This window comes from Benincasa hispida, chromosome 8 (assembly GCF_027475165.1).
Source record: "Benincasa hispida cultivar pf3 chromosome 8, pf3_genome.v1.1, whole genome shotgun sequence".
Classification (NCBI taxonomy): Eukaryota; Viridiplantae; Streptophyta; class Magnoliopsida; order Cucurbitales; family Cucurbitaceae; genus Benincasa; species Benincasa hispida.
The window spans coordinates 65,668,370-65,693,146 of NC_143485.1; the positions used below are offsets into that span (position 1 = coordinate 65,668,370).

Genomic DNA, 24,777 nt, shown 5'->3' on the forward strand with positions numbered 1-24,777 from the left:
ATGGGTCTTCTTAGCTCCCTCGTGAGTCCTACTAAGATTTCCCATCACTAGAAGAAATTTGGGCTTTTATGTCGGTTTTAAATCGACATTAAAGGGCTTTAATGTCGATTGGCAACCGACATTAAAGATAGTGTTATTAAAGGCCTTTAATGTCGGTTGCCTTTAATATTGATTTTAAATCGACATTAAAGGCCTTCATAACACCAATATTGCAACCTTCAATATCGGTTGCAACCGACATTAAAGACCTTCAATGTCGGTTCCAACCGACATTAAATACCTTTAATGTCTGTTCCAACTGACATTGAAAGTCTCAACATTGAAGGTCTTGCAACCGACATTAAAGGTCTTTAGTGATTAAAGGTCTTTAATGTCGGTTGCAACCGACATTAAAGCCTGTTTTTTTAAATTCTTAACCGACATTGAAGCCCGAATCTGTTCATTTTTTTTAAATTCCGTTGTTGAATCCATTTTTTTGGTCAAATAAGTTAAAATCGACATCATATGTCTCGTGTTGGGTCAGGAAATGTCCATCATTGTTTTATATTAAAAAGTATAAAAAAAAATTGCATGGCGAGCCCATCAATATTTGTCTTCCACCTATGAATTTATCCACAAACAAGAATCAATATTTCCAATCTATTACATATACTCATCAATATTTGTCTTCCACCTATGAATTTATCTACCAAAATTTGCAAAACAATACCAGAACCAGACTTTCATAGAATACAGTTTACACCAAAGCCATCATTTCTCTCATTGACAAATATCAATTAGTACTAAGTCTATGAATAAACAAGAATCACAATACCATGAATACAACTTCCAATAATAAACAGATCATGTCTTCCACCTATGAATTTATCCACAAACAAGAATCACAATACCAGAACCAGACTTTCATAGAATACTTACACCAAGCCATCATTTCTCTCATTCACAAATATCAATTAGTACTAATTCCATGAATAAACAAGAATCACAATACCAGAATCACAATACCATGAATACAGCTTTCAATAATAAACAGATCATGTCTTCCACCTATGAATTTATCCACAAACAAGAATCACAATACCAGAACCAGACTTTCATAGAATACTTACACCAATCCATCATTTCTCTCATTCAAAATATCATATTAGTACTAATTCCATTCACAAAGATCATGGGTAGATAAATTTACATTCATTCTAAGCTAGCATTTACATTCTATTGAGACAAAAAAACAAGAATTACATCATTACACAAATCGGCCAACAAAACTTGCCCATTGGGTCCGAATTACGTCGATCTCTCCTTGCATATATGCATCTTTTTTATTGAACTACAAAAAGGAAAAAAAAGATAAATTCAACATAAGTTTACGTTCATTTATTAAATTAAAGCTAGCACTATATAAAAAATAAATAATTTACGTACGAGGCTAGTAATGGGAGTAGTAGGATTATGCATTATTTCGTGTACCCGCATCCTACACGATCTAATTGACGAGGGTACTGCATATAAAGAAGTTGAAAACAATTATTAAATTGTTATAAAAAAGTCAAATGAACATAAATTGTTAAAAAATGAATACAAATTTACCTTTACAGGTTTGCATTTTGGAGAAGACCGATAGTGTTGGAGATCGTGCTTGGCTTGCCATATTTTCAATCCACTAAATAGTTTAAAAACATTAGTTAAACATAAATACTTCAATTAAGAGCTAAGAAAGTTCAATTACACTTACATATTTATAACTCCATGAAAATCCTCTTGAACCTTACTTTGAAGAGAATCCAAAACATAAACACAATTTTCTTGTAGATTGATTACAATCAATATCCAATGATAACTATAATAAGCAACAATTTTGAAATATTAGTACGTGTATAATGCAAATTAAAAATAACTTAAGAACTTATATCTACTTACCCTGTGTTATATGGAATGAGGACGAATTGGTCTAAATTAGCCAATTCTAGTTGATTGGCTAAATTTCTGAATCGGATATCTTGAGACTTCACGTGTGGCGATATTCTTGTTTGATCAATTATAAAAAACTTCTTCGTAATATCACGACCACATTCATCCCGAAGATACCTAAACAAAGTAAAAGTTATTATTTATCAACATGAAACAAAGTATACATGAATGAATCTAGATGAGTAATACTTGCACAATGTATGTCAAAATACACATGTAGCCTATTTCAACTATATTGCAATATTGGAGCAGATCATCGTGGCCTAAATAAATAAATTTGTCTCTTCCAAATATATGCTCGTCCAAAGAGATACGGATCATGTCTACATCCTTCATGTTATGCATGGCATGTCCGTTCAATAATTTGATAGTACCATTAGCATTAGTATATTTGGAGGACTGGCTGAAGCCCTTAATTGGTGAATGATCCTACCATAACCGAATTTGCGGGGTCTTTTACATAGAACACTTGTTTTGTTTGAGAAGTTAAAATAAACGGGTCTGATTTATGTTCAATACGATTGAGGTCCACAATAGTAAACCCAAACTCGTCTGTTTTGACTTCAGTTCTATTCTCAATCCAATTACATTTGAATAAAATAAATGATAATTCATGATAGTCAAGCTCCCATATTTCTTGTATTACACCATAAAAGGTCATATCTGACATGACGGGCCTTTTATCCTTAGCACTAGAGACTTGCATTGTGGTAGCCGTTATACTAACTCCACTATTTTGAACCCTCCTAACATCATCACAATTCTTTGTGTGATAGTAGTAACCATTGACCATATAACCAGAATATTTTGCCACAGTTGGACAAGGTCCATTAGCTATCCATCTCAAAGAAGACGATATGGAATTTTTGGGAACTTCGAGAGCCAGTGCAACCTACGATATATTTCATAATATTTTAGTAGTTAACATTTAATTATACATCAAATAGTAGGTCTCTAGAGATTACCCGTGTGGACAGCCACCGACTGAATGTACGATTATATGCTCTTCTTGAAGACACTTTCTACTTTTATTTTTACCAGAATTGAGCTTAGAAATATCCATATGTTGCCTATTATAAATGACAAAGTTAGTAGATTATTGAATAATCAAGTAACCTAAAACAAGAATAAGATGAAGATCTACATACTTGACGTAAGGAAGCACATCATTTACATTTTGAATGACATAAAGATGAGCTTGATCCAACTCATCCTTACTCGATCTAATAAAAGAAGCAGTTGAAAATGCTCTATCAATGTTTGAATTCGCTTTCTTTGTTGATGAGTTTAGCCCAATAGAATTAGCACCAAATACGAATTCCAAACAAAACTCTATAGTCTCTTCAACAATATAATTTTCTCCAACACATCCTTCTGGTCGATTTCAATTTCGTACGTAAGTTTTCAACACTTTCATGTATCATTCAAAAGGATACATCCACCTCAAATAAACAAGTCCACAAAACTCAACTTCTCTTACAAGATGCACTACAAGGTGTACCATTATTGTGAAGAATGATGGAGGAAAATACTTCTCTAAGAGGCATAGAGTGACAACGATATCCTCTTGCATACCCTTTAACTGAGATGAATTGATCGCCTTGCAACATATAGTATTAAAGAAGAAGCATAGGTGAGTAATTGCAAGTCTTACATGTTTGGGTAAAATATCATGAATGGCTACTGGTAATAATTGTTGCATAAGAATGTGATGGTCATGCGACTTAAGTCCGTAAAGTTTCAAATTTGTGAGCGACACTAAACTTTGAATGTTCGATGAATAGCCTTCAGGTACTTTAATTTCTGATAGTACCTTACAAAAGCTCAATTTCTCAACTTGTGTTAATGTATAACATGCGAGAGGTAAAAATATTTTTTTCTCTCCTACTTGAGGGGCTAACTCTGATCTAATGTTCAGTTCTACCAAATCTAATCGAGTCTTTATTCCATCATTTGTTTTACTAGAAATATCAAGCAATGTGCCAATAAGATTTGCACATACATTCTTTTCAATGTGCATCACGTCTAAATAATGTCGCACGTCAAGATACTTCCAGTATTCTAACTTGAAAAGAATAGATTTTTTCTTCTAATAAGTTGAAGTGTTATCTCCACTGTTCTTTTCTTTGATACTTTTCTTACCAAATGAATATTGATACTTGTTTCTGCAAGAATTTCTTCCCCACTCAATGGTTCTGGACCAAATTCTAATTCTTGTGCGCCATTAAAAGCTTTCTTTTGTTTTCTATATGGATGATGGCGGGTAGAAACTTGCGATGTCCGAGATATGCCATCCTCTTCCCTTTTGGTAAATAAGTGGATGAAGTATTCTCTCCACAAATTGGACATGCATGATATCCTTTAACCGTACCACCACACAAGTTACCATACGCAGAAAAATCATTAATGGTCCATAATAAAATGGCTTTAAGCATGAAACGTTGTTCTTCATATGCATCGTAATATTCTACCCCATCTTTCCAAAGTTTTTTCAAGTCATCTACTAATGGACTAAATAAACATCTATGTCATTTCCCGATTGTTTAGGACCAAATATTAGTGCAGTCAACATAAAAAATTTTCGCTTCATGCACAACCATGAGGTAGATTGTACGTCACTAACATCACTTGCCAACAACTATATCTACTACTAAGATATCCATGTGGATTTACCCCATCTGTCGAAAGAGCAAGACGAAGATTTCTAGGTTCTGACCCAAACTCTAGCCACAAATTGTCTATTTTTTTCCACGATAAGGCATCTTTGGGATGTTTTAATAAACCATCTGTTTCTTTTTTTTTTTTAGCATGCCACGTCAATAAACTTGTTGTTTCTTTATTTCAAAACATTCTTTCAAATCTTGGAATTGGGGAGAAATACCACATGACTTTTGCTGGGATATTCTTAGCCCTTTCGTTTAAATTTTTTTGAAGCTTCCATCTTGACGTACCACAAATGGGGCATACATTTGCATTAGAAAGTTCTTTTCTAAACAAGCAACAATCATGTCTACATGCATGAATCTTCTCGTACTTCATTGCAAGAGTACCCAACATCTTTTTTGCTTCATAAGTAGAAGTTGGAATTTCATTAGGACTAGGTAATATGTCATGAATTAATTACAACAACTCAGTGAAACTCTTATCGCTCCATCCAAATTTAGCTTTTAAATTATATAACTTTACCAATGTAGATATTTTGGAAAAAGTTTTACAATTTGGGTACAATAGTTTCTTCGCATCATCTAATAATTCTTCAAAATTATTGGATTTTCCACTAAAATAGTTATTGTATGCAGCCTCAAACATTTCAATTGTGTCATCAACATCAACATCATCCTCATCAACTTCGTCTCCTTCACTAGTAGACACATTTTCATTGTTGTTCTTAATAGGTAATGATTCACCATGAAAAATCCATGTCTGATAACTTTGATCTATACCATTAAAAAATAAGTGTTCTCTTATTTTGTTCACATCTAGAGTCTTTGCATTAACACACTTCAAACATGGACAGCTCATGACATTCAGTATATTTGAATATTGTAGACCATTTTTAATAAATACCTCGACCCCTAAACCATACTCAGCTGACATTCTATTCATTTTCATCCATGATTTATCCATGATTGTAAAATATGCAACTTAATCTACAAAAAAAAATAAAATAAAATAATAATAACAAGGAAAAATTTGAAAGCATAAAATTATGATTGTAAAATATGCAACATCAACAAATTTAGAACAACTAGACTTTTAAGATAAGCACCTTATAAATATTACCTTGTCTTTGTTATTAATGTTGTTATGCAGTCCTTTTTGTGTCGGGTGCACCTTCTCCACTTGTCAACCTTCTTAAAACACGTCTAATGTAATCTTTCTATCTTTCTTTCAAATCCCCAAGAATCAAAATTTAGCCTAACAAATGAAAATCTTCACTCAAAATCAAGTATTGAATCAAAACAAATATAAATCCAAACAAATATCACAATAAACTGTGTCCTTAGATTTTGTATGAGTCAATATCAAGGAATAATAGCTCTTTTTTAGAGCTATCACATAATTAAGCTATAATCTCAAACCATTAAACTAGAATCTCGAAACTAACATACCTTAGCAAAGATTATAATATATGGTGGATAATTTACAAAAAGGAATATGCTACTGAGTTAGTAGTTACTCCATAGTTCTTGACCCAAAGTTAATAGTTACAAAGGATCCAACTTCATTAACAATAGGAAAAATATTACATACTACATATCAAAACAATTACTCCATAGGAGCTCCATAGCCCTCTATTTTCTTATGTGTGCTACGGTGGGTCCTAAAGACCTAAATCATATCTCCTCACCACATGGCCAGGTATCTCTGGATTTCCCAGTTACTCTAGCTTTTTTCATCCCTGGTAATCTCCTACTCACTTAGGTGGCGCTAAACACATTCTCATAGCATAAGAGTCAAGTTGCCATGAGTATAAGATCTAGTGGTTCACCATGAGTATAAGATCTAGTAGTTTGAAAAAAATCTTTCACAAACCAGCATAAACCATCACTTTCCATAAACCTTTATGAATAGTATTTCAAACCGAACCATTCCATGAAAATCAAGCTAAAACTGGATTTTCAAAACATTTTCATCAATAAATCCAAGCTAAAACATATTTTTGATATAAATTTCCAACGAATCATAATATTAAAAGTACCATAAATGCCCATGAATCAGTGATAGGAAACTATCATCAAAACTACAATTTAATTACTCTAAAAACAAGTCATGCTCATAAAATCAGGTAAAACTGCAAAGGTTTATTTTCAAGGAAAGTAGTCACTCACAGTCAAGGGTGAGAACTGTTTAGGTTGTAAGCTTCCCCAATCTCCATTTTTCCTGAAATTGTTCAACCAATAATATTAACACCATTTTTCTATTTCAAATGCCTTGTTTCAACCAACTTAACTTCTTCGCAGCCCATACTAAGTCAAAAGAAACTACCTAAAATATCAAGATGGAAGTGCATTTAGGAGTTCAAGCTAAAAGTGGGTTAATCAAGCTATAAACTAAAAGAAACAGCAACTATGTAAAAATACAACAGTAAATTTGACAACAGTACAGATTTTTGACAGACACTTCGTTGTCGAAAAATATAGCAAATTCGACGGCGAGCGACGGCGTGACCGATCGATGGCGTGAAGAATGATCAACGAACAGCAAGGGAAAGGTTTAGGGATTGGGCGAGGTAAGGTTTAGTGACGGTGCGACAGAGAAGGGTTTGGGCGTAAAGAGAAGGAGTGCACGATTTAGGGATATATTATTTAATAAAATAAGGAAAAAAAAACATTACACCTTTAATGTCAGTTTTAAACCGACATTAAGCCCATCTTCAATGTCGGTTTAAAACCGACATTAAAGATCCGTTTTTTTAAACCGACATTATACATCCGATTTCACTTTTTTCCAACCGATATTAAAGCCCAATTTCTTCTAGTACATAGGTTCTTTTAGCTCCCTCATAGGGTCTTATCGAGATTCCCCATGACTGTGATTAATGTCGGTTTAAAACTGACATTATAGGGGTACAATGTCGGTTGAAAACCGACATCGAGGATTGTGTTATAAAAGGTCTTTAATGTCGGCTGTCTTTAGTCAATTTAAAACCGAGATTATAGATGACTAAGATTTCAATGCTAATTATCTTCAATGTCAGTTTTCAACCGACATTGAACATCATCTTTAATGTTGGTTTTTCACCTACTTTTTATTGATAACTATCCATTATTAAATGTCTACGATGGTTTTGTTATTGAAAAAATAAAAAAACATATACTCTTTTTTTTTTTTTGCTTATGCACATGGAAATCAACAATATTTTCCTTTTATTCGTACATACACAAAATAATATCGTAATTGCTATATATATACAACTCAATTTTAAACAAATACAAAAATTAACTAATTCACAACAAAGAAAGTGACAAGTTGTTTAACTACCCTATGAACAAGTTATATTGACCAATTATTAAAAGAACTCTAAAGTCTAAAGATCTAGAGAGTTTTTTGTCTACTTTTGAAGGGTTACACTACAAGAAAAATGAGTTCTCCTGACACCTAAATCGAGCATCGGGAGTTCGGTCATCGGAGAAACCGTCTCTTTCGATGCCGTAAAGGCCTGTTGGGAGTTCTCGGAGAATGCTCGATGCCGTAAAGGCTCGTCGAGAGTTCTTGGAGAACTCCCGACAACTAAAACCGACGTCGAGAGTTCCCCAAGAACTCCCGATGATTAAAAATAGGCGTCGGGCGGTGTCGGGAGAGGGGTCTGGTTTAAGCCAGACCCCTTCTTCCCCATCTTCCCCATTTTCTTTTCCCCCTTTCTTCCCTAAAACCCTAACCCGCACCGCCCCCTTTCTTCCGCCTCTCCTTCTCCCATTTTCCCCATTCATCCCCCACTATTCTCCCTCCCTCTCCCATATTTCCCATCTTTTAACCGCCGCCATCGCCTCTTTCCTCTCCTTCCCTCTTCCATTTTTTCCCTCTTTCCCCGCCATCATTCGCCCTCCCCCTACTCATTTCTCTCCCTTTCCCATTTTCCCCCTTTTTCCACCGCCGCTCCTCCCTTCGGTTAGTAGCTGCAATCAAGTGCCCGCTGTCACCATCGTCTCCTCGTCTCGTTAAGCCACCACCGTCGCTGGTTTTCTCATTTTATTTTATCTTATATATTTATTTAAATCATTATTTCACATCCTTTTGTACAAATCGTGTCCATTCAAATGTGTGTATCCATTTCTATTTGCGACTTTCAATTTAATCAAATTATACCTCAACTTTGATAAATATTATAATTAATTGACTCACTAATAAAAAAAGACAATGTTAAAGATTGTGTCAATTTCACTAGATTTCAATAATATCAACTTTGATACAAATTTTAAATTTTAACTAATGAACATATTTATCATCCAATATCGGTGCATGTCACTTTTGTTAAGATCTCATCAATTTTGTATCATATATTGTTTTACAATTCTTTGAAATTCTATAGAGTAATTTTATAACAAACATGTCATAACTCGTTAGAGATAAACATTATTACATTCTTTTAAGTTTCAAGTTGATTATAACACTATCTTTATGTCTAAAAAATAATATGATGTTGGTTATTTGGAGCCTAAGCATGCATGATTTAACATTTCGAACTTTCCTTGAAAGGAGAAAGAAAATTAGTACATAGATGCTATGTGCTATTTTCAGTATATGAAGTTTTTTATGCTTATATGTTTCCTTGAGTTTTATGTGTGTTGGTCATTGTTTACTCTTTTTGTGTATTTTTGATGTTCAGAAGGTTCCATGTTTGTCATGGGGGGTGGGTAGAGTTTCATTACACCCGTCTTGTCCTTGAACTCGGAGTTCTTGTGTGTTTATGAATATTTACGAAGTTTAATGTGTTATTGGGGTGTGCGTTGAGATTGGGTTAAACAATTTTGGGGACAAAGTTTGAGTTTTATGTGTGTTGGTCATTGTTTACTCGTTTTATGTATTTTTGATATTCGGAAGGTTCAATGTTTATTGTGGGGGGTGGGTAGAGTTTCATTATCACCCGTATTGAAGTTTGAACGTGTTGTGGATGTTTATCAATAAAACATTTGAATGTTTTTGTTTTATTGTAGAATGTTGTTCGGAGATGAGCTGGGACAATTGTTGAAGATGTTGTGTTTGAGACGTGTTCTAAACGTTGTTTTGATTTTATTTCTTTTATGTATTTGTGATATGAATGTTTATGAACTTCTAGTATCGACTTCGTTTGGATATTGTAATTTTTTATTTACTTGTTATAACATGGACATCATTTTCATTTTTTAATTATGTGAATCTTTATTTGGTTTACTATGTTTTTCAGGTTTTCAGATCAAATTTTAAAAAATTACAAATGATAGATTAAAAATAATTTTCAACTAATGAATGAACTCTCCACGCATATGTTACTGCATCGGGAGTTCTTGTATCTCCCGACGCATTAAATAAAACCGTCGGGAGTTCTGGAACTCCAGACGCATAGAACAACTGTTGGGAGTTCGGGATCTCCCGACGCACTTTAAAACGGTGTCGGGAGTTATTCGGGGAACTCCCGATGTACATATAGGGCGCCGGGAGTTCCAAGAACTACCGACGCCGTATATTAGGCGTCGCAGTTCCTGGAACTCCCGACGCCTTATATGTGCATTGGGAGTTCCCCTAATAACTCCCGACATCGTTTTAAAGTGCATCGTGAGATCCTCTCCCGACGGGTTTCTCCCAACCAAACTTCCGACGACCTTTTATTCGTTTGGAGAGGCTCTCCCGACGCTTTTTCCACACTTCTCCGACGAAATGTGACGTCAGGAGAAGTCCGATTACTTGTAGTGTCATATGGATACATCCAGCAAAAACAAAAATAAAAACAAAACTAAAATAATGGTGCAACTAAACTAAAATAATATGCAACTAAATCTCGTCATGTCAACAAATTCCTGCCAATCTGAACCTGCAAAAAGATATTCATTTTCTAAGCATATAAAAAACTATAATTAAAAAGTAAACATCACTACTAAAGTTCAATAGATTATTTAACATAATATTTCCACTAATATATTTTAAAATGGGACAGTTGCAAATATAGACATTAGACCAAAGTATTAGCAGATATAACATAATATAAAAAAAATTACAAATATGATCAAATTTAAATAGTCTATCAGTGATAGATCATATTATTGGTAGGAGTCTATAGTGATAGACCATATCATTGTAAGAGTCTATCAACGATAGAAGTCTATCGCTATCAACGATAGAAGTCTTATAGACTTGGTTATTTTGCAATTTTTTTTAAACGATGTTATACACTTGGTTATTATTCCTAAAAATGCTACCAATTGTAATTAAATTTCTTCTTCATTTATTTAGAAAAATTTATAAACTTATAAACACAAAAAACTTAATGAAAACTATAAACAAATTTTATGAACTCAAACAATTAACCTTGTTAAATCTAAGAGAAAAGGCACACAAAATTTGGCTGTAGTAGCAATGAACAATTAACAATTTCAACCATGAACAATTTAACAATTTAACAACCCAAGCATGGAAAGAAGAATTTGATATCAAAACCAAAGACAAAAATAAAAACAAGAAGCCATGAGCTTACAACAACAAAACTATTTATAAGCCACATGTTCCAATATCAAAATTAAAGACAACTTACCACGTTGTTTTCAATATATTCATTAAAGTCTTCTAACACACTAATTATAAATCCAAAAACAACATGACTACCAATCATAACAAAACTTACTAACAAAGACATTAACATAACAACTCTTTTTTTCAATAAACCAATAACTACCAACAACTAGTATTATCAATAGAAGCCATGCAAATTTAACAACCCAAGCATAAAAGTAGGAACTTGATATCAAAGCCAAAGACAAAACTAAAGACACGAAGTCATGAACTTATAAACAAAACTATTTATAAACCACATGTTTCAATATTAAAATTGAAGACAACTTATCACTAAAATTATTTTCAATACATTATTAAAGTCTTCCAACACACTAATTATAAACTAAAAAACAAATCTATGACTACCATAACTACAGGATAGTCATAAAAATTCATTTATAGAAAAAGTTTGAAGACATATATAACATAAGTAAATTTAGAGAATGAGAACGGAGATGCTTATTTTTGTGTTGGCCACTGTAGTTGGTCTTCTAGGTATGATAGGCTCCTCTCAAGCTCAGTTGCATCAAAATACATAAACATGAAACATATAACCCTCATTTATGTTTGCATTTCTCTACTTACCTCTTGTGCTCCTAAAACAAACCCAAGCGTTCCTAATTAAGAATCATAACAGTTAAAAGTGAGAAATCAATTTAATGATTTAAATAAAAATTGAAAGAACATTCAAAAAGATAATTCTTACCTCAAAACCTAGCCAAAGGTTCAAGCATCCGGGGGAAAATGAATTTAGCCCTAACATTTTCAATTGTTTACACCTTTTATTTTTTTATTTTTTTAAATCCAAGTTCAAACAAGAAAACATGCACGAAATCATGATTATTGTTAGGTGATATGTTAAGGTGTGAAAATCAACGGCTCTCATTCAGTTACTTATGTATTTTCCTAACTATATAAATGGGACAAATCAGAACTAGAAAGGCTAGAGTGAAATGAGAACTTAGGAAATTTGTACGGATGACCCATTTTTTGGGTCCAAAATGTCAAATGACCCATTTTTAAAAAATAATGTCAATTGACCCTCTGCTGACATCATCATCATACCAAATTACGTAAATTGCCCATACCTCTTCGTCTTCTTACCCTTTTACTGAAAACCAACCAAAACTAAAAACTCTTCATTCAAATTTCCCAAGCGTAACGGCTTCGTATCGCTCATAAACTAAAAACTCTTTAGAATCCATCATTTGGGCTTCCAAACAATCCCATTGTCGCCAAAAAATCTAATCTGATCGGTAAATCTTTCAATTTGTGCCTGAATATGTCTTAAATTGATTGGTAATGGGGCTTTATGGGTCATTCTGGTTTAAAAATACTGTGAACATATAGTTTTTTTTTTTTTTTTTTGATTTTCAATGTGTTCTGTGATTGAAGACGAGTAAAATAAGTTTGTGAGCAAGATAATTGAGAGTGAAATCGGCGAGAGCGATACTAGAGAGAGCAACACCAGAAAGGGTGGGTCGTTCTGGGGTTTAGAAATACTGTGAATCTATGATATTTTTTTTGTTTGTTTTTTTGGTTTTCGATGTGTTTTGTGATTCAAGACGAGTAAAAAGAGAGAATGTGAGAGAGATAAGAGAGAGCGACACCAGAGAGAGCGATACCAGCGAGAGCGATACCAGAGAGAGTGACATTAAAGAGAGTGATACCAGAGAGAGTGATACCAGAGAGAGTGATACCAGCGAGAGCGGAGCCAGCGAGACTTAAATAGATCAATGTTTTTTATAATTTTTTTTAAAGGAGTTTACTGATTGAATCTTTATTTTATGCAGGAGTGATTTATGATGTCAATACGTTTCAGAATACCCATAGTCGACCGATTTTCCGGTCAAGTAATGAGCTTGGCGCACATTGCTAATGTGAACAAGATTGTGAAGGAGAAGTTTACCCTAATGCAGTTAGAAATGTTCAAGAGAATAATTTTTGGGCGATTTGTAGACATTGACATGGTGTTTAATAGCCAAATTATCCATCATATGTTGTTGAGAGAAGTGAAGAGGACGAGATCTGACTCAATCTCATTCTCTGTTTGTGGAAAGGTCATCACTTTTTCAAAGGATGATTTTGTGTTGATGACTGGTTTGTGGTGATCCCTTATGCGAGTTGATCAGAATGAGCAGTCCTCGTATGAACTTGCAATCAAGTATTTTGGTAATCGAGTGATGAAGAACACCTTACATGTCCGTCTACTATAAGAAAAATACAAGGAGTTGGAGTTTGAAAATGATGAGGATGTTGTGAAGATCACATTAGTCTACTATACTGAGGTTGCAATGATGGGAAAGAACAAACAAAAAAATGCAGTGAACCTTAAATGTTTTAAGGACGTCCAAACATAGAGTACCACAACAGTCTAGACTGGGGTACCATTATTTGGGAGAGGACACTGATGCCCTAAAGACTGCATTGAATGATAAGAGTAGTCTATACAAGACAAAGGTGAAAGGAAATAAAAATTACGTCGTGAAGTACTCTTTGCGTGGATTTTCACAAGTGTTCTAGGTAAATTTGCTTAACATAATAATCGTGTTATTTGATTTAACATTACTATTGTTCTTAATATATGAAATTTTATTTAGGTATGACGTACGAGATCCTAGCTACATTGATAGCTAGAAACATTGCAGAGCGAAGGAGCAAGGTAGCTTTGCCTCGTATATTACGATGGTCATGCTTCCACTCAGTGTCCTTTAAAGTACTTGAGAGAGAGATATTCGAGTCTAACAATGTATATTTACTCTATGCATAATATGTTTATTTGGTTGTTAAATTGACACTAACCAGTTTACAGGGTTGTTAATGCAGATAAAGGTTAAAGAGGGTATTGTCATGACAGACGCTGAGAGGGAGTTTCGGGATACCCCAGTGGATAGACGACCTATATTTGATCTAGGTGCCAATGATGATAGTGCTGAAAATGACAATAGGTCGAGTAGGGGGGTAGTTCTATAAGTGACGGTGATGATCACCGTGGAAGTAACAATGATGAATGTGGAAAGGTGGAAGGAGGGGATGAACACGAGCATTCTGAGCATGGGGATGCTGAATGTGGAAGGGTGGAAGGAGGGACATACACACCTAATGATGATATGTTTCATGATGTGGTGGGGGACGTACACTATGATGACGAGTTGAACCCACCTGATGTCCATCATGCGGATTCCCATAGAGAGTGATCTATGAATGAAGAGTGTATTGAGTGTGCTGCCCGTAGGGAGGGAGCCAATCTTAACGATTCTATTTATTCATACCAGCGAACCTGACAGCTCACTATCGAGGTTGGATGGTCGAATATTGAGTTTAGATAGTCGTGTATCCAATATGGAGGAAAACATGACAGACATGAAAGGACAATTGTCGGCCATCCTGTCACTGTTGCAGTTTATGTGCAAGGTTTGCATTTACTATCATTTTATGTCTTTATGTGTTTAGTTTTTACGTTTGTGAACTCATCATTTTACTTTACTAATTGAAGGGTTCCACGGTGAATGAGGAGACGATAAGGTCACCCATCCCATCTTAGGATCTCGATACCACTGATGCGACTGCCTCTGATACTCCCATCCCCCCTGTAGAGCCTCAAAACACGACCACTTCACCTACTCCCATCTGCCCTCTAGAGCCCGATACCACCACAACATCACCCACTAACATTGAACATATAGAGGCTGACGTCCTATAAACAGAAACCGACATGTCTAACTTACTCACCATGCCACATACAGAGGCCGACATGTATGACATCCTAGAGGTCGACACTTCTGGTATTGTTACGACCACAGAAGGAGTTACTAATGACGGGCAGAAATGCACGTCATTATAGGCCTTTTATTTAGAATTATGAGGGTTGATAAGTAGAATATGCGGCGATTATGCTAAGAATTCATGAGAAAACGAGCTTGCGTCGATCAACATTAAGAATCTCGACTAACCCACTATTATGTGTTGTTTTGCATCCAATTGTCTATTTTTGTAGCTAATGCAGGAATCGATCGCATGCGGTGAATCTCGCCATCACAAAGGCAATGCATACGCGATCGCATATGCTCGACACATGGATGTTGCGGCCATTAACCGCATGCATCCATCGTATAGAGGTTGCGACTACAGAGTATAACCATAATAGAGGGATGGCCGCAAAGGTGGTGGAATGCGATGATACTTTGGAAACTAAGCATGAACGCATACCTTGGGAATATCAAAAGGTGATGTTAACATTTCACCTACCACGCCGTTAGCAGCAGAGATTCAGAACAGGTTCATCACGCCGTTAGCTGCAGAATTTCAGAGAAGGACCATTAATGCTATCGACGATCAAACTCTATAAATAGAAGCCTTAGAGCCCAACTTCAGATCATTCGGGGTTTTCTGCCTGAAGGCATCCGAGCTTCTGCCTTCGGACAGATCCTTGTGATCCAGACGAAAGCATGAGAAGATAGTCTTGAGAGTTCTTCATTCTTCTACCATTCCGAGTGATGACCGGAGCTCTGTCGGAGATAGATCTCGAGAAAGGCTACTCCACCGCCCATCCATGGCACCACTGGTAGCCTTGACACACATCTGATGGATGCAAGACATTGCCCATCTGGCCCTCCATATCTTTTCTATCTCTGTATTGTATTACATTGTGGCTCAAGAGATTAATACAATTTGTGATCAATGCATTTCTCTATTTCCTTCGATTCCATCTTAATTTTCTCATCATTTTTTACTTTCAGTGCAAAGACTAAGTAAGATTGCTAGAGTATCACATACTTAATCATGCGACATAGACATATGCAGCAAGTAGCAAACCACCGAGAGGTGTGCGTCGCGAGTGTTGTGAGAAAATCCTATTTGCTTAGTGTGATGCTATAGCAATGCTTGTCTATGAGCTGATCAACGGTAGCTAACTACCCAGGAGGGTAAGTGGTGGAATGCATTAAGCAAAATAAGCAGTGTTCCTAGAGATAGGAGTAATCTTATGTCAACCATGCTTTATGTGATTACCTTGTCTTATGAGCGCATCATTCATCATTTAGGCACACTTGAGAAAGTAGTTTAAAAACCAAATCTAGGCTTGAGAGAGTCAGATTGGATTGCATAGGCAAGAATGGAGGCTTAGAGATAAGCTCTGTTTGCTATTATACAGTGTATGCACCCTTTAGATATGATATAGTGGTATACGGTCATCTTGTTTATGTATGGGAGCACGTGAGCAAGAATAAAGACTTAGACATAAGACCTCTCGACACTATCGCATATACATCACATGCGTCTTTGTCAAGTGTGTGTAGCATAATCGCATAGCTTGCGTTGGCTAGGGTTACCCTTGCGATCGAGCTTATTGATGCGGTGAAGTCATCCCTGCCATTTTATCTACTTTCCCATGCATCTTATTACGTGTTAACCCTTGCCGTGTCTCTACCTCTCATAGTCATACTTCCACTGCTTAATCTGTTAGTTAGGAGTAGGAGTAACGCATAGTCCATAACCTTCAAATTCTTTTATTCTTCACCGCAAACACTTTACTTCATAACATTTAACTACAAGTCCTTGAGTTCGACCTTGGTCACCCAAGAAACTTGCGTTCTCGTTATACTTGACGAGAGAGCAAGAAAACTTGTGGCAGGAACGCATGGTCATCAAATGCATATTGCATATCCCTTCGTCCAACGCATGACCAGCGACGCATGGAGAATGAACAATGAACTCCTCTTTATTTACCTCCATTTCCCACACGCATCAGTTACACTGGTGAGAAATTTATTGATCAGTAATCTTTGTTTATATTTTTATATTTCTTGATGAGTAATTTTTTGTTATTTGTTTATGTAGGAATCTTGAAGAACTACTCGTAAGAGGAAAGTTGTTGATAAATATACACCTCCAGCTCAAGTAAAGAAGAAAAGTGTGGTTAAGTATCCTCTCCCAGGTGTCGCTACGTCACTATCCAGAGCGATTGTCGCGTACAACGTAGCACATAACGTTCCACACAAAATCTTTACAGAAACGATAGGCTGGATCTCAGATGAAATGATGGAACCCGAGACATACGCAGTGGAATAAGGATCTAATTACACTCTAATTGCTTTTAATTAAAAGGAAATTAGCATGCAAATGATGGAAAAAACAGTAAATTAATAGGGATAGAATACAACTTTTGTAACTCTCGAAAAACTCTTTTCCTTGCTGAATCTCGACCCAAACTCTTTCGGACTACCACTAGAGCTGACCTACTATCCTCTGGACTCAGAACCGGGTTGTGGGATCCGATGGATGAAGAAACCGAGAGAGAAAAAGAGATAGAAAATAGGAGATGGAATTTTTTGGTTTGGGTTTTTATTTTTCCAGCAAAATTTGCATGAAACCAAAATTGGCAAAAAGTCAAAAGTTTTTAATCCAAATTGAAAGCCCATATTTATGGAAAAGTGCCATGCAAAAATTACATGAAACCAATTCATAAAAACCCAACACCTAGAATCCACTATCCAAGTGGGCTTAATGTCTCCACTATAAGCGAACACCTAGCCCACTGTCTTGTTGGTGGAATTATCCAACAAAAGTTTGGATTTTCCCACTAACTTTAGTTAAAGGTCAAAATAGTCATTTTGTTAAAGTCAAACTTTGACCGAAAAGTCAACATTTTGACTTTTTATGATTTTTTTCCGTGTTGACTAATTTTGACCTCCCGATGATGAATCCGCATTCATTTTCTTGAAATTCAAATCACATTTGAATATAAGTTCGATCAAACTTTGACTTTTCAAAGTCAAAAGTCAACTCTTTGACTTTTTACATCTTTGACCATTTTCATTATTTCCGAGCTTCCGAACATGAACGTATTCATATTCTTGGTATTTAAATCACATTTAAATATTAAATTTGTATCTTTAAACTAAAAAACCGACCACTATATCACATATACTTGTCGATTTCTCTCTCTTCACCTAATTCGAATAATTCGAATTATTCTATCATACTGTTCTAAGTTTATTCCATATGAACTATTAGGGGAACCTAATGGACCTATAGATCATGGGCTCCAACGATCCGAGATTAGTTGGCTAAACTCTTTAGACGAAGCTAATCAACATTCGTTAACTCACGGGTCATTCCATTATAGTCCCGTAGTTGCACTCCCCTCACTATAGATATATTTGTGTCCATATGATATAACCATTATTAGTAAGCTAATCCTTCACAGGTTGTTCGTAATCTCGACTGGGTTATAAAAACCGTTTTACCCCCAAGACTACATCTTGTTCCTTAAGTTCTATTGATCCTTTAATGAACAATTGGTTTAAGGTCCAACCTATAAACTGAACCCCTCTCGGGCCAAGGAGAGGGTGAGGCCCCTTGTTCAAAACTTGGATTCAGTACTAAAGGGAACAACCTATCTACTATCCCTACAATGGATAGGAATGAATTCCATCTTGCACCCTATATTTCCATCTATCCACCTAATCTTACCCCTAAAATGGGAGGCTTATTTGGCCAGCGATAATGAGTTGCCCTCACCTATGCAGATCTAAGGATAATTCCGAGTGAACAGAAGTTCATAGTTAGCTCAGGATTAAGATTAAGTTACCTAGGTCATCAATAGTCAGTTTTACACATAAAACGGCATTTAGAACGTAAAAAGTGACTATTTCATGGTTCAGTCTTATGTAAACTCTTTACATAGGATGCCTTCACTTTCATGTCTCCACATGAATGATTTAGGATCACATCGTTTGTACTAACTAAGAAAATGGGCCGCATCCATAGTGCCCCCAGAATAAGGCGCCCAACCTTATTCATATACTATAGACCATTTTGGCTATATTTGAACTTAATTCACATTTATGTCACTACATAAAGTTCAAACTATATTAAATAGCCTCAGGACCATAGTTTATTGGATTCAAGATTACAATTTCAATAACAATTTTATCCAAAAACAAAACAGAATATGTTTATTAATTTACAAACTACGAGTTTTAGGACATAAAATCCAACAGAGAATACCGATAACGAGGTTCGAGAGAATTCCTTTAAACCACTTGCCAAGAGATTTTTCAAGGAATTGATTTCCCCGAGTTTGTGGGTTAAGTACGATGTAAGTTTTCTAGTCTTGACTTCTTTACAGTTGCATATCTTGTACTTTTACTGACATAGTAATTTTTTGTGCAGACCATAAATACTTTATTTCATTTTATGAAAATAAAGTTTTATACCCGACCTGACATGTGCATGCACAAGTTCACCATCTTGCCAATTGGTGTAACGATAAATTTTGATATTTTTTGTTGTGTAGAATCATTTTACGATGGTATATTTCGTTACTTAACTTCTCATTTTATTTGGCAGAGTCACCTTAATGCTTGTGGTAGGGTATTTAAACGAATAAAGAATAAGCCGAGACTAAAGGCTGCCCTAGCATGGGAGGATGAAGACATGTATAAAGAGTACGCCAATGATAAATTCGATGTCAAATGGGCAGATGTGGATTTCGTGTATATGTAATGAATATCAATGAGCACTAGATGCTCCTAGCAATGGACATTAATAGAGGCCATATATTCGTGTTCGATTCACTTCCGTCATACACACCAGCGAAAAAGCTGGTGAATTGGCTAGAGCCATTGACTGTCACAGTACCATCCCTACTTCACTACTGTAACGTGGATCGTTCAAAGCCGAACCTATCCACATCCCGTTGGAAAATCTCGCGACCTATGAATGTCGACATACAGCACAGATCGCGTGATTGTGGCATCTTTGCAATAAAATTACTAGAACATCTGGTGACTGGTGCTAATCCGTCCATAATCACCCAGGAGAAAATGAGTGAATATAGGATGCAATTAGCGTGTCAATTGTGGGCGAACACTCCGTATTTTTTATGTATATAAAACATTTATTTTTTATTGTATTTTTTGTGTACGTAAAAATATGTATTTTTTATGTATGTAAAACATGTATAAAATATTTTTATCAAAGTTCAAAGTTCAAAGTTCAATATTATACATTTTATCAAAACATGAATAATTGAATTACTACTCTTTTCATTATATCAATGGTATATAAAACATTGTATCAAAGTTTAAACATTGAGAGAGCAAGATTTTGAGAGAGAACGAGAGTGAGAGAGTGAGATTGTGAGAGAGAGCGACATTGAGGGAGCGAGACTTTGAGAGAGAGCGAGATTTTGAGAGAGAATGATATTAAGAGAGCGAGACTTTGAAAAAATAGAAAGTATGTTACAAGATGAAGATTGCTATTATAGAAATACTCCAACTTGTTATTGTTTTTTGTCTACTCCAGCTTGTTATTTTTTTTTTTTTTGTTTACAGAAACTATGTTACAAGATGAAGTATGTTACAAGTATGAAAAACTAGAAAGTATGTTACAAGATGAAGTATGTTACAAGTATGAAAAACTCTTCGTTGGGGCTTGATCAATGGTATTTATAACACATACCAACAGACCGTTACAAGATAACGTTAGTTATAAACTAGACTAAATGAGAGGTGTTTGTGTCATGGTTTATGGCATTTTCAATACGTCACATGGTTGTGAGTGGTTCGCTACAATTTATGCGGTTATGCCCATAATTCCCACACCGATCACATTTCATTTGTTTGCAAAATTTTCCTCTGAATGGTATTCTTCTCACTCTCCGTCGCCCGACTTGTGCCACAAACTTTGGAGGAAGGATAGTCTTTTCTACATACCCAGGAGGTCTTTTCCATTCAGATATGTGCCCAAGTGGATTTATAGGCTTCGCATACGCAGTCATTAGAGAGTCCACTGTATAAAATCGACTACAAAAACTTTGAATTGGTATATTTCATTCCTTGGTAGCAACAATTGCATGCGAATACGGGATACCAAGTGAGTCGAATTCCTTACACGTGCATTCCTTCATGTGAAGATTCACAATACCGTCCAATCGATTATCTCGCACATGGATCCAATAACAATCAATAGGCTCAACCTGATATCGTTTGCCCTTATCGGCCTCACTTGCCAATTGGGTTTCACAGTAGTCAAAGTGCAATATCGTTTGATATGTCCAGTAACTCCTCCGTTCGTAGAAACACGATTGGAGCACTCCTCTAACATGTTCAATCAAGCATACTATGGGCAATAGTTGATACTCTTTAGTTAACAAATTGAAACACTCTACATTGTTGGACGTCATGTTATCATATCTTCGTTCTATTTGGTAAACCCGTGCCCACCTTTGAAGACCGATGTCTTCTAGATATTTCGTGATGGTACCGTTTCAAAAACTATGGAGTTCGTCTCATTTTGTCTAGAACACTGTCATGCAAAATGTCCATGCTGCATCTCTAAATATCCCAACAACCGTGTTATCCTTAAAGTTTGTAATAAGATTTTGTTCTATGTGCCACGTGCACAATCCATGAAATTTCGTGGCAAAAAATGCACGAATAACATTACAGAAAGATACCATTCAATCAGACACAAACACCAAATATTGGGTTTTCCGATACTGCATTTCAAGTTCGACATAAACCACATGATCGATTGATTTCATTGTCCACTATTGCATATGCTAGTATAGAGTATGAGTATTCTGGAATACCTCTAGTGAGATCATATGCGGCTTCCCTTGCACGCCGCGCATTATCATAACTTATGTTCACATCATAATCTCTCCTCATATCCTCAACGATATGAATATGTTTATAAATACGTTCTATTCTTGTAAATTTATCTTTAATCCACTGACCAACGACCATAGCAGTTACTTATCTATGGTCGTGATTCAGAATTCTAATGGAACATATGTGCGAACTGCAGTACTTTGTGATCTTGAATATATTAGACCTTTCCATTTTCATTGCACAAAGGTTCCACTTACAAGTCTCCCCAATACATTTGACAGTGAACAAAGATTTGGTTGACTTCCTGACCCTAAATTCAAATTTTTTGTTGATGAGAAAATAGATAATCACATTTTCAAGTCCTTTTTACTCAAAAACAGTTGACCAACTTCAAGGTCCTCTGTCCCAGATGAAGAGGTACCAGGCATAATCAACTCTTCCCTATGACTTGAAGACACCGATGGTGGAACTACTGAAGCTACTATAGAACGACGCACATCTCCATGATCACGATCCATTTCATTTAATCTTGTTGGTTGCTCATTAACATCCACTGTAGGATCACAACTTTGCTCTAGATGACCACAATCCATATAATCAAGTCTAGATGATCTCTCATTACCAACAACTGAAGTACCGCCCAGTTCTGAATTCAATCTTGCTGGATTAGTGCGGTTGGTGTCTAGTGATAATGTTAGTAGACAATGGAATATCATTATCTTCCTGAAAAAACTGATATGATTTCTCGTATTGTCTGTCCATAGTCGTATCATCATAACTCACATTTCCAAACCCCATTCTACTATTTTCATTATGATTCGATTTTAGCGTTAAGATAACTGAAGTCTACTAAGCTCTTCTCGGAAAAGAATGAAGCGAACATCATCATCATTCCTTATGTATTGTGGAGGGGCTTCATATTCAAGCTTATATTTAACTCCTAGTATAAGATCAAACTCTAAAGAACTGACATTTGTAACCCTGTAAATGTGAAATTTAAGTTCTTCATACTTCAATATAACAGGCACAATGATTCCTGTCAACTCTCCCTCAATATACAAATTTTCATTCTCATCCCAATCACCTCTATATCGAATATAAGTAGACATTTTTCTGTCATTCTACAAAGCACGAGAACATTTGTCATTAAGTTGTGCAAGCAATTGAAGTGTACTCTCGCTCTCTCTTAATCTCGCTCTCTCTCAATCTCGCCCTCTCTCTTAATCTCGCCCTCTCTCTTAATCTCGCTCTCTCGCTTAATCTCACTCTCTCTCATACTCTGGCTCTCTCTCTTACTCTTGCTCTCTCTCACTCTCGTTCTATCTCTCGCGCTCTCTCTTCCAATACAAAATTTCTTAATGCTACCTTTCCAGAAATAATACAACAAAAATAATTAAAAAGACTCAAAATAATGAAACATCTTTCTGAAAAACCTGTTCCGTTCTGAAAAAGCCTCGTCTTAGAAATCTCCGTTCCAAAAATCTTCATTCAGCAAAACACCGTCGAAAACCAGAGAAGTAATCACCGTTGAAATGGAGTTTAGAGTTTAAAGAAATCACCATTGTATAGTGTTTAGGTATTATTGATTTGAAGCTTCAGTCGTGAAAGTTGTCAAATCATTCGTACATTGACGAGCAATCACATCAAACCAAGGAATTTCAAGCAAACTACCTCATGAGGCACTTGTAAGAGCATTTTAAGAGCATTTTACGTAATTTGGTATGGCGATGATGTTAGCAGAGGGTCAATTGACATTATTTTTTAAAAATAGGTCATTTGACATTTTGGACCAAAAAATTGGGTCATCCATACAAATTTCTGAGAACTTATCTGTTGTATATTTTGTAAAATATCTCCCAGAAATAAATCAATTCGTAGCTCCTTCAAGGTGGATGTAGATTAGGGAAAAAAAACAATAAGAGGCAAAATGTTAAGCAAGAGAAAGCAAAAGGGACCGAACATTTAAAGAGACAAATAATATTAAGTTCAACCCCAGGAAAAAAGAAAACAAAAAAAGAAAATTCGTTTGAAAATCCTTCTCCTCAAGAACAACACAAACAAAAAAAATTAACGAACAAATACATCAACAAGCCTTTTCCTTCAAGTGGAATAAATGAGTGAAAAAGCAGAGTACACAAAAGAACATACACATGATATACAAATAAGAAAATGATAATCTTGAATGACCGTTTCAACTGCCAAAATAAGTGGGAAAGAGAATCCCAGAGCAATGTTCTAAAGAAAAGTTTTATAAAAAAATATATTAAAGATACCCTATTAAAAAATCATATGCATAGTAAAATAGCTCCTTAAGAAAGGTGGTCTAACAGAGGCATAAAAGTATGAACAAAAAAATTAGGTATGCATAAAAGTTTGACAAACACCATCCAAAATGTTTTTCCCCTTTCCCACTTATTTTCACGATGTTTTTTTGTGAACGTCCATAGTGAGATCTGTTGTGGAAGAAGAAAAATAGAGAACATGAATAAGTAGAATAGAAAGCCATTTTGTCAACAGAGAAATGTAATGGAAATTTCTAGAACATAATGGACTAAAATGAGATGGATAAATTTGTAGAATAGAATGGAGTTTTCCTTCGAATTTGAAACTAGGAACAGTGAAGAATGGTAAGTAAAATGAGATGGGTTTGTCCAAAATCTCTCTTTGGTAGCGGCGATGTGAAGCGCACAAGCAGTGGCGGCGAGAAAGGACTGGAGTAGTTAAACCCTAGTTTTCATGATTTGGCACAAGGGAGGGAAGGTTTCCCCTTTCAGAGGCCTTCACGATTTCGCATAGGGGAGGGAAGATGTGGGGGGAACTATTAATTTAAGAATAAAAAACTATTAAAAAAGAAAAAAAAATTAGGGCGGATCTTTAATGTAGGTTTAAAACCAATATTGTAACCTCATCTTTAATGTCGGTTTAAAACCAACATTAA

The 24,777-nt window shown here is 35.4% G+C and overlaps 1 long non-coding RNA gene across 1 annotated transcript; it reads right to left on the reverse strand.

The window, feature by feature from the left end:
- Positions 1–1,427: 1,427 nt before the first annotated feature.
- Positions 1,428–2,081, reverse strand: LOC150034800 (uncharacterized). Its single transcript, XR_016531099.1, has 4 exons — positions 1,921–2,081; positions 1,736–1,840; positions 1,591–1,663; positions 1,428–1,502 (listed from the first exon to the last, which is right to left on the reverse strand). It is a non-coding gene; the product is annotated as an uncharacterized LOC150034800 (long non-coding RNA).
- Positions 2,082–24,777: the final 22,696 nt, after the last annotated feature.